Here is a 12,456-nt window from a genome sequence, read left to right as displayed (position 1 = left end):
CTCTCAAAACACAAACCTCACATGCCAATGCTTCACTAATTAAAAGGGTTGGTAAACATAGCCATTAGGTTTGTAACGCGGTTTAAACAAGAGCGGGAAACATTAGGCTAAAATTGGTTAATAAGTAGGTTGATGCAAAATAGAAAACCAAATTTGTAACAAAATAAAAAGAAGATAAGGAAAAATGAGAAAAGATGCCCTTTTCCTCCACTAGAGTGGCCCGGTCACGATCTTGGGAGCTAGAGGTCAAAACAAGGATTAAGACATGCATAGTTAAGAATCCTAAATAACCGCTCAACAAGGTGATGAAGTCTAGAACAAATGAACCTCACAAGGGATTATAACCAAACAAATGCCAACCAAGGGTTTCAAATCCACTATAGAGAGCAACTCAATCTTACCACATTCCCGTGAACTAAGGCTTCATGGACCCCTAAAAGTTCTTAGCCCGACTACCTTAGCATAAGTATCCTAGAGTCAACCAATAACACTCTCAAACCGTGCATACATTAACCACTTAGGAAGAAAAACATTCAAGGATTCAAGTCCCGAAACAAAATGTCCAAAATAAGAACAAACAAAACACATTTTGCCAAAATTACCTTGAAAGTAAACAAAAATCTTTTTGGACTTTTCAAAATAAAAGAAAAGACATGGAAATGCATATACTCAAGTGCATGGCATAAATGAATTAAAATCCCACAAAACATGATAGGATACCCTCCCCCAAGCTTGAATGAGACAATATACTCAAACATAAACCAAATAATCCAGGGGAGGGGAAAAGAAAGAAATCAATCCAACAAACATACACAAGTCCAACGAGTCACCAACCATTAGAGAAAGAGCTAAGAAAGATATTACCGGATATAAGTGGGTGTAAATACCCGCAAATGACCCAATTTAACCTTTCAAAGCCGATTTCCTCTTGAATTTAATCTCGATTTCCATTTGCTAGCAAAAATAGGCATCAAACTTCCTTGATTCTTGATCTAAACCAATGCATAAGTGTATATCAAGTTATGTACCTAGAAAGGGGCACACAAACATTTCCATGAGAGAAAATCTAATCTAAAAAGAAAAGAAAATGAAAGAAATAAAAACCTCGGGTTACTTCCTGAGAAAGGCTTGTTTAACGTCCAAGCGAGACCGCTCTAGTAAATAATATTGCAACGAACGCAAGAGCTTATCAAATGCACTACTACACATTTCATATGATAACAAGTAGGCAAATGACGGGAGGAGAACGTGCAACAAGATTATTGCACGTAAATGAGGAGGAAGATGCCAAAAGAAAGAAGAAAAATAAAAAGAAAAATCAAGAAAATAAGAAGAGAAAGAAGAAGAATAAAAAGAAAAAGAATAAAAAGGCAAAACCTCCTCAAAATCTTTTAGGGTGGCACAATCACCCATTTCCTCAATAATAGGAGGATGAAAAGGAAAAGTCTCATCAAACAAGAGAGGGTCCTCAATAGGCTCTTTGACAAAAGAAGGGAGGAACATGGGATAGTAGGAGATGTGGTCAAATTTCTTTGAGAAAGGGACATGAGGAAGGGGAGGAGAAACAATGGTCTCACAAAGCCTCACATCACCAATGAGGGCATGAAAATTAATCATAGCATCCTCAAAAGAGCACTCATGACTCACATCTCCCTTAAACAAAAACTCTCCAATAGAAACAACCTCATCTTCCGCTCTATCACAATGATGCACAACAACTCCCTCAAGGTCCTCAATGCCTAGAGTCTCTAAGCAATGCATGAAAGGATAAAGGTTTCTCTCAAACTCATCCCTTTCCCATGAAGCATTGCCAATGAACTCTCTCAAAAGGCTATAGTTATTTGTTACACCTTCAATGAACATACTAGCCATAACCTCAAATGAGTCCAAAGACCCATGGATAGAAGGGTCACAAACATGCAAGGTAGACTCATCAAGATGGGGAAGGGGGTTGGAAACCTCAAAATCGACATTTTCTTCATTCACAACTCTTCCACCATCACTCAAGGGACTCTCAATCTCTCTTGATTGCTCAAACACATCATCATCATCCTCATGAAATCCCTCATTAAAACATGAAGATGGCTCACTCACATCCTCACCATGGGAAGCTCTCAAAGGGGGTGAATAAGGGGAAGGACGGCATTCAAGCTCAAATGGGGAATGAAAAGGATCAAAATCCTCTAATCACAAGAAAATCTCCCCTCAACTTCACACCCTTGGCCGACATCATTCTCAAAAACACTCTCACACTCCAAATGAGGTGCCTCACATCCATTTACATCAACCAAAGCACTCATCACTTGGGCAAGCCTCACTTCTCTCAATTTTTGTTCCTCTTGAAGCTCTTGGAGTTGTTGGGTGAGATTTTGCATTTGAGAAAGAATTTGGGCATCAATGTTATTGGGTTGAGGTTCATGATCAAAGTCAAATTGCACATCATCAAAATTAGCACAAACCTCATCAAAATGAGCATAAGGGGGAAAGGTGTCAATTTGCATACTTGGATTATCACTAGGCACATAAGAAGTATCAAGAGAATTCATGCAAAAATTAAAAGAATCTTGGCATTGAGAATCAAAATAAGAAACATGAGATTCTCTATCTAAAGAATCCTTAGCAAGCCATGTGAAGAAATCCCACGCATCATGCATAGACAAATGAAAAAATCTACCATTATTCATGTCCTCAACCATTCCCCTAGTATACTCATTCATGCCCCAATAAGCTATTCCACAAGCATCATTAAGAGAACACCCATGGTAACTAAGAAAACCATCTAGTCTTTCAAAGTAAGCATAGAAGGGTTCACCATCAAATTGAGGAAAAGATAAGCATGCCATTTTTATACAAAGAAAAAGAAAAGAAAACAAAAATCAAATTATATACAAGAACCTAGCTAATCTAATCAACACAAACTAATGAACGCCTTAGTCCCCGCCAAAGGCGCCAAAATTTGATCGAGGGTTGAAGTAGGTCGTTGGGACTACTAACCCTAACCAAATTAGAAATTTATAATACCTAAACTTACACTAAACTAGTTAGTGGCAAGTAAAGGGTCGAACCCAAAAGGACTAAGTGTATCAATTTGTGCTAATTAGACTACTAGGAAACCTTGTGAGATAGAGAGAGGTTCAACTAAACACAACTAAGAACAAATAACTAAAATTAGGGAAAGTGGAATCCAATTACATCAATACATTCAATAACATCATACAATTAGATGAAAATGACCTTGATTAGGAAAAATCAACACATTTAACTCACTCTCGCACAATTAAGCATGTTAATTATCCTACTAAACTAATTCACTCTCATGCAACTAGCCTAGCAAAGGTATGGAAGAAATTAGGGCTCTCAACCAACTCACTCTCGCACAATCGATTGAAAGCACAATTAAGAACATAGAATCAATTAGCTAGAAAGATTCTAATCCATAAAAGCATCATCCATACAAAATAATCAAGAAATAATTCCATACTAATCACAATCAATCATTAAATTTATCAACATAACCTTCATCCATTTCCCTAGAACAAAATCTAAACTAACATAATGAAGAAAGACATGGAAAACAAGGTAAAATAAGAATAAAAACAAGTTTAAACAAATAAACTAATTAATCTACTCAAATCAATAAACAAAAAGCAAAAAACTAAGAATTTAGCAAGAAATAAAGAAGAAAGAAAGTTAGAAAATGCTCATTGAATAGATGAGAAGATGTTCCAGAAAGTTGCTTCTTCAACCTCTCAAAAACTCCATGGAAATCCAAGCTTTCTCTCTCTACACTACTCCTAAACTAACCCTAAGAGAGAGAAAGTAAAGGCTAAACTAATCTAATCTAAAATAAAATGTTGATTGATTCTCTTATAGAAAATAACCCAAAGAGGGTATTTATAATACAAGTTAAAATAAAATTAAAATAAAAGAAAGAAACTAAAAAGAAATAAAAACTAAACTAAAACAATTAAAATAACTAAACTTAAAAACCAAAAAAAAAAACAAAACTAAAAATAAAATAAAATAAAATAAAAAGGAAAATGAAAAGGAAAAAGAAAAAAAACAAAACCCACTAATTTCCCCCTAAAACCACGAAACAATCAGACCCCCCAACCCCTTCATGTAATCCCCTACTTCACGCCACACCAAACTCCATAATCAATCATCACGCAACCATCATCACCACCATCGCAAGCATCCATCATCATCTAACATCAAATCGTGGCCGCAATTCTCATTAAAAATCACGTGAAAAGCTCGTGATTGACCCACGTTTGCGCGCCCACGAAGAAAACGCACACAGGTCGCGCAAAGCTTCTGCCTCGAATATTATTTTTGAATCCATTTTGTGTGCTTTGTGACTGGGCTGCGCGGCCGCGAATTGGTTGCTCTATAAGTTTGGGTGTTGGGCGAAATGCGGCTGTAATTGGTGAGTAATTGGGTGGTTAATTGTGGGTGAAGGGCTGGTGGTTTAATTGGTGTTACGGGGGTCGAATTGAGGTGGTAATTGCTGGCGGTTTGGTGGCGAAATGGGAGGTGACGGTGGTGTTGGTGGTTTAATTGGTGCGAATTGGTGAAGGAGGCATGTTAGGGTTTGCGTGGTGGTGGTAGTGGCTGCTGTTACAGTTGGTGAATTGTGGTGGCTGTGAATGGTTTCGGTGTTGGGTGAATTGTGGTTATTGGTGGGTGGTGATTGGAGGTGTTTTGGTGGTTCTTGGTGTGAGGTGAGCAGGGGCGCTGTGGGTGGTGATTTTGGTGGCGAAATGGGAGGTGAGGCTGGGTTTGAGTGGCGCTGCTGGTTGTTGTGTGTGAGTGTAGTGGAGGTTGTAGGTGGATGTGGGTTGGTTGCGGTGGGATAGAGGTGCAGACTAAGGGGTTAGTTGTTGGGTGCGAAATGGGCTAAGGAGATGGAAGTAGGGGAGATGTGTTTTGGTTGTGTTGTGGTGTAGGGTAAGGTGAGGTGTGGTGAAGGTTTATGGGCAGCAGCTTGTAAGACATTTTGTTGAACTTGATTGACTCGGGTCCCGAACTTCCAATGCAAACCATTTTACTTTGAAATCAGTGCTTCAACCCGAAAACATACCTACACAACCAAAAATACACATGGGAGAATTGGGACAAAGACTAAAATAATAAAATAAAACGAAGAAAAATAAAAGGTTAAACTAAAATAAAATAAAATAAGAAAAAGAGAGAAACTAGGAATTATTAACTAAAAATACGAAAGTAAACTAAAAACTGTTAAAAACTACAAAAATACTAAAAATAAAGATAAAAGACGAGAATAAGTAAACAAAAGAAATAAAGGATAAAAAGGGTGAAATTATTGGAAAATAAGCCGGAATACGACTCAATAAACACCCTAAAAGTGACATAAAATTCAGTTATCACTCTCTCAATTATTTGCCTAAGCAAGGTCGAAGACAAAGATAAAGAGAGAACACTAATAACTAACAAACAAAGAAACCAAACAAAAAAGCACTAGGAACGGGATCAACAATCAATCATGACAATTGTAGCAACTAGGAAATACATGCAAGTCAATGGTTGTGAAGACTAATGGCAAGCTCAATCAAAAGAGTCAACAAGCTATCTCCTAGAGGTCAAACTAGCGCCAACTACGAGAGACTCTAACTAGGAGCATCACTAATCAAGCTCAATCGAAAATTGCAATTCCTAAATCAATGGTCCGTATCATTAAAAACTACAATGCAATCTAGCATAATTCTCAAGGCCTAATCGAATTACACACATGCAAACTTCCAGTAATCACTTTAATCTCAACAATTAATCAACACAATCCCCAAATAAAGGACAATCAATCAATCATACAAGTTTCACCCAATTCCTAACAAACAACTACTCTAAAATCATCATCAAATTAACTAACAACCGAAGAAATCAAGAATCAACAATATATGAAGAACAACTACACTAATCAACAATCAAATATCAAAATCAAAACAAAAAAAATATGATATCAAACAAGCAATAAAATGAGATAGTTTTAAGAATTCTCATTGATAATAGAGAAGATCTTCAACACAATTGTAACCATTGAATTTTCAATCTCTCAATCACCATTGAAATTCCTCACTTTCTCTCTTTAAAATCTAATCCAAAACTAACCCTAAAACTAGAGAGAGAAACTCTCAACTAAGCTAGAATAATTCTTCTTCTAAACTTACCCCAAAAATCGGGTTTGAAAGGTATTTATAGAGGCGCGAAAACAAAAATTGAGCAAACAAATAAATACATAGCAAGGCGCACCCGCGCTGTAGGGGAGGCGCGCCCATGCTGCAGGGGTGGCGCGCCCACGCCCATGTGTTGCGCGCCTGTGCATCTCTAGGTTTCTTCGATCTTCTCACGGCTTCGTGCGTTCGTTAAGGTCTTAGAATGAACGCAAAATCATGATGATGATGAACACTAAGTGGGGAAGTTCCAAAAGCACATGATTGTGGGTTCAATACCCCATATTTATGAGAGCACAGCTTGAGAGCGCAAGAGCTAAAACTTAGAGAATCCACTTCCTTGCATCTTAAGTTTTCCTATTGCCATGAGCTTGCTCCAAAGGCTTCCTCCACCTTAGTAAATACCCAAAATCAAGACCCAAACCTCGTACAATACCTACAACCACGAAAATAGGGCAAATAAAGGACAAAAGACTAGAAAAACCATAGAAATGTACAAAAGCTACAAAATAAGAGAGGAAAAGGTAAAATAGAGAGAAAAAGCATAAACTAAATATTTATTGAGAAAAAAGCTATGAAAAGAAGGTAAAAACGACTTAAATGCTCATCAAATGGGTGCCATTTATGAAACCCATCAAAGCGCTATTATTAGGGCAGGTTCAATCTCTTTTAGGTTGGATTTGTACCTTCATCCCTAAACTTCTAGTCTTGGTTCAAGACCTATTGGAGTTAATGATCTCTTGGATCGTTAAGGGGTGTAACGTTCACCCTGTGAATGGTTTACAAGTTCCTAAAATTTGTTGGCGACTCTTTTGCTCTAGCTTCTTTCCCTTTGGACGCCACCGTACTTTAGTGTATGATCACAGCGGGGTTCAAGTTTGGGGTAATGCTTTGATCACGGGATAGATAGGTCGTTATGCTACTACCCTAACCAAATTAATCATTTATAATACCTAAACCTACACTAAACTAGTTAGTGTCAAGTAAAGGGTCGAACCACTAGGGAAGCATGCTAATTCAACATCAAATATCACTAATGCAAGAGTGAAAAGGGGATTATTTTTGTTGGTTTTGTTGAGTTGAACACTAAAACTACAAGTAAGCAAGAAAAAGATGATTAAAATCAATATAAAATGACGCTAGGGATACGGGGGTGTCCAATATGATTATTAAGAGGAGAATAATGGTGATTATCATGAAACATATGCCAAAGAACACAAGGTTCTACCTAAACAATTCATTCTCATGCAATAGTCTAGGAAAATCAATGAAAGAGGTCTACACTAATAAGGATCATTCTCATGCATCCTATTAGTTACAATCAAATCAAGAGAATAAAGAAACACAATCCATAAAAACTCCACTTTAATAACTCATTCTCATGCAATCATTAAAATAGAGATGATCCTAATCTAGTTCAAATCACTTTCATGCATTTAAACTAGAAAACATCAAATAGAGTGCAACAATAATCCCAAGCTAATAAAAATCATGTCTTTCATCAATATATGGCATAAGTTCAATCCAACCATCATCATTCATCCAATATCAAATCATATCTTCCACCCCCTTCCCCTAGCTAAAAGTTTAGCCTAGAGAAGGGAGATTAAACATAATATCAAAACTAGAAATTAACACAAGAAACTCAAACAAAACATGATTTAAATATATGAAATCTATAACAACTAGATGAACTAATAAGATTAACAAGAATAAACAACAATAAAAACAAATAAATAAAACTAAAGGAAAGGAGAAGAGATTACTAAAGAAAGGATTAATGAAAGATGAAAACTTGAATTCTTGCTTGATTGAAACTTAAACTTGAGCAAAATTGAATCTTGGAAGAAAATTGAGCCATAATCTATTTTCTCTCACTAAAAATTATCTAATCTAACCCTAAGAGAGAGAAGCTCTCCTAAACTAATTTAATCTATCTAAAATCAAATGTTAATTAAAAGTTTTTAGAAAATACCCCAAAGGGGTATTTATCATACAAGTTAAATAAAAATAAAATAAAAGAAAGAAACTAAAAAGAAAAACTAAATAAAACAATTAAAATAACTAAACTAAAAACCAATAAAAACAAAACTACAAAAAAATAAAATAAAAGAAAAAAGAAAACCCCAAAACCCCCTAAAATTCCCACCCAAAACCACGAATCATCAGACCCCCAAACTCCCCTTTCTCGTGGTTTCTCTGATTCTCCTCCTCCAAAATGGCTGCTCTCATTCACCATATCAACAGCAAACAATCATCATCATCACCATCGTAAATCAACATCATCATCAAGCATTATCACATCGCAGCCGTCCGATTTTCATTAAAAGTCACACGCAAAGCTCTTAAAATGGTTTGGTGGAACCATGGATTGGTGTGGCCGAACTACGGGTTGGTTCGGTCGAACCATGGGTGTGTACGACCACACCTCTTCAAATTACAAAACCTCAAAAGTTTCTGACTCGAACTTCGACCGAACTCCTTTGATTTGCTCAAACTTGGATAATTTCCATTTGCTCTGAATTGGGGATGTTGCTTGGGCGATTTGGGGTTGCAATCGGTGGCTGATTTGTTGCTATAAATTGGTGATGCGGCTGCTGTTGTGAAATGAAGTTGAGGTGCTAGTGCGGTTGTGGTAGGTTAATAGTGGTTTTTGGTTGTGGATTGGTGGTGGATACGGAGGCTAATGGTGGTTGTTGGCAGTTTGTGAGCTGCGTGTTGTTGGGTGTTGGTGTATTGGAGGTGAGGTGCTGGTAGTTGTAGTTGTGGCTGGTGAGAGGTGCGGTTTATGGGAGCAGTGCGTGAAGTGGTGATTGGAGGAGGAGAGGGGTTGCTGCTTGGTGGTGGAGGTTCGCATGTGGTTGCGGAATTTATGTGGCTGTGATAGGTTGGTGCGTTTGATGAATTGAGGGAGCAGAGGATTGGTTGGTTGATGTGGTTTGGGTGGCTGCGTGGTGGTGTGCGGCGGTTGCTGTTGGTGTTGGTGTTGTTGGGGAAAAGCAGGGAGCATGTCAGTGTGGTGATATTGGTGGGTGGTAGATTACTCAATTCTCGGACCTTTAACCCGATCGACCAAGGACCCGAAAATACCTACAACCAAAAACAACACGAGGGGATGATCGAGAACAAAATAAAAAAAAAATAAAGATAAAATAAAGTAAAGTAAAATACTAAAACTAAAAGAAATTAAATAAAATCAAAAGAAAATAAATAAAATAAAATAAAGAAAACAAACATGGAAATAAAATAAAATAAGAAAATGAGAGAAACTAGGAATTATTAATTAAAAAATACGAAAATAAACTAAAAACTATTAAAAACTACTAAAATACACAAAATAAAGATAAAAGACGAGAATAAGCAAATAAAAGATATAAAGAACAAAATAAACTAAATTATTGTAAAATAAGCCGGAAAGCAACTCAATAAACACCCTAAAAGTGATATAAAAGTCACTTATCATGCTTGAAATATTCCCTATAGTTTTTTGGCGACTCCACTAGGGAGGATTTCTATTTAAATTCCTGAAATTTATTTCGGCAATGATTTAGAATGAATGGATGAGACTCGAAAAGTTCGAAGTATTTGATGTGCGTAATTTTGATTAACATGATTGTCATATGCATAAAAAAGATCTTATTGGAAAGACCATCCGTAATGAGTTAAAAACATAGGATATTTACACGTAGGAAATTTGAGGAATATCTTTCACAACTAGGATCGAAATAATGCTCGATTCTACTTCCTGATTGAGTTTTTCTCACTTTTCTGAAACCCATATGTGTTCAACATATGGAAATAAACCTCTTGGAATTCATGTTCCATCTACTTGATTGAACGCTCTGTGCAACAAAAGGTACATCCAAGAATGTTGAATTCACCAAACCATGGAAGTGAGTTTTTAATTCGCGGTGTCCCATCTACTCGCGCCAACCCTTCAAAAGGTAAGGCTTCCGCGCGGTTCATCCGAACAATTAACCATGGACCCTTTTTGACTAACCCATATCCCGAACTTTATAGAACTAGATCCATGGTTAGGTTGCAAACTCATTTCATCATATTGTACCTACTTGACTAATTGTGCATTATTTGTTGTGCATACTCTATGTGTTTTTCCTAACTAAAGTCTAATAATTTAACCATAATTGACTTAGTACGACTTTAGGCATGTCCCGTAGAGTTAAAATACTGAAAACAGTCCCAGATTAACGCTCCAGTAATGGCGCCACGATTTGGGCTGCAACGCCATATTATGCTGTGCAACACCTGGCGACAGCCCTGTCGTTTGACACTCTACTACAGAGTGCGGCAACAATTCTGCTGCTTTGGCGATAGTTCAACATTTTACTCAAGTCATCACGGCGAGTCTAATTAAACAGTTTGCTAATCAGTTCAATTATTTTGTTAATAATAATACCTTTGTTAAGTCCTTAATTGAATCTAGTCACATAGTCTAGCCACATGGTCTTACACAAGAGTATTAACATGTCACCTACACTCACTAGTCGTAGCACACACTTTGTGACCATGTCTTAGATTCATGCATGAGTCGGTTTTTTCCATCATTTGAGTTGGGGGTACATTCTATTCCTAATTATTTCATATCTCTCCATCTACATCATCTTTCCATTCTCTACATGATTTCTCCATATCACAACCTTCATTCTTCCTATCTTCTTTCATCCATGCATGTTAAATAGAGTTGGAGTCAAATAATTAACAGTCGATACCCCTAATTTCCCTTTCCACAGTACTTGGTCAAGAAAAGTAGGGCGATTAATCAAAGACAACACCTTTATTCAAGTACAACTGTTTGATAAACCAGTTGGTAAAAAAAAAAAGCTAATAAGATATTGGCGAGTCAAGAAGAAGTCAATGAGCTTAAGAATCAAATGGTTGACGTGACTGAGGTGTTGAAGGCTTCAACCCTTCAAATCAATGACCCTGTGAAGCAACAACAAATGCAACTCATGGAAGAGAGCTTGAGAAAGATATCCAATGACTATAAATACCAGGGCATTAGCTCACAAGGGATATCGGTGGACAAGGAGCTTCTTCCGTAGAAGTTCAATGACACTGACATCCCTAAATTCAAGGCAACAGATAATCCTTATTTTCACTTAAGAGCCTTTTAAACTATAATGAAAATTAAGTGGATTACTAGGAAAGTCTTTCATTCCTTGTTTTCTTTGTCCCTTGAAATCGTTTTGTCAACAATGGTTCTTTTCTCTTGATAAAGAGAAAACTTCTACTTGCGATGTTATTGTAAACGCTTTCATTGATAGATATAAATGCAATATTCAGGTCGAAACCGATTATAGACAAATTGAGATGCTAAGACAAAAAGAGAATGAAGGCTTTACCTCTTTCTTTAATAAGTGGAGAGAAATTTTCGCTAAAATGATTAATGTGCCCTCCGAAAAAGAATCTGTGAGGATGTTCATCCAAAATTTAAAAGAAAAGTATTCGAAGCATTTAAAATATCAACACAACTTGAATACTTTCAACGCCGTTTATGACATTGGTATTGAAATCGAAGATGACCTCCTAAAGCAAAAAGATACTAACAATAGTAACCACAGTGGCTGGAAAGGAAAGAAGAATGACAATCGTTCTTCTTCCGAAAACGCCCACTCTAGTAATAATGTTATTGCCTTTGACCATAACGGTGTCTTAGCTATGGATAATCAAGGATATAAAAAGAAACCTAGGAGAGAGTTCACACCCATTGGAATGACCTATGATGCTTCTTTTGATCATCCCTATGATCAAGGATTAATCAAACCTATTGGCCCTACCGAGGAACCAACACAAGAAAAGCGATCTTCAAGATGGATTCCCAATTCTTATTGCAAGTACCATCAAGGAAATGGTCATACTACCGATCAATGTTATAGATTTCAAAATCTCATTCAAGATCTCATAGAAGCAAGCAAGATCCCATTGCCTCTAGTTAGCGAGTAGACTGGGTGATGATGAAGCAAACAACACAAGACAAGAGGCGAGCTGCAACGACAAGCTAGATTTCATGACCTTGTTTTCTATTTCTTTTTCATTTTTTCCTTTCCCCAATAAGTCTAGGATATAAACCTTTCTTTTCCCTTATATTAATTTTGTAGATTCTTTCTTTTCCCCTTTTAATAAAATGAGCATTTATTTCCTTGCATATGATCATTTCATTACATTGCAGTAAAAAAAACGCCGAATTAAGCACAAGGTATACCAATGATTTGAGGCACCCCTTGTAGCCATAACATATTACCTT

The sequence above is a fragment of the Chenopodium quinoa genome, unplaced genomic scaffold, assembly GCF_001683475.1.
Source record: "Chenopodium quinoa cultivar QQ74 unplaced genomic scaffold, ASM168347v1, whole genome shotgun sequence".
NCBI classification, from domain to species: Eukaryota; Viridiplantae; Streptophyta; class Magnoliopsida; order Caryophyllales; family Amaranthaceae; genus Chenopodium; species Chenopodium quinoa.
This window is presented reverse-complemented; position numbering follows the sequence as displayed.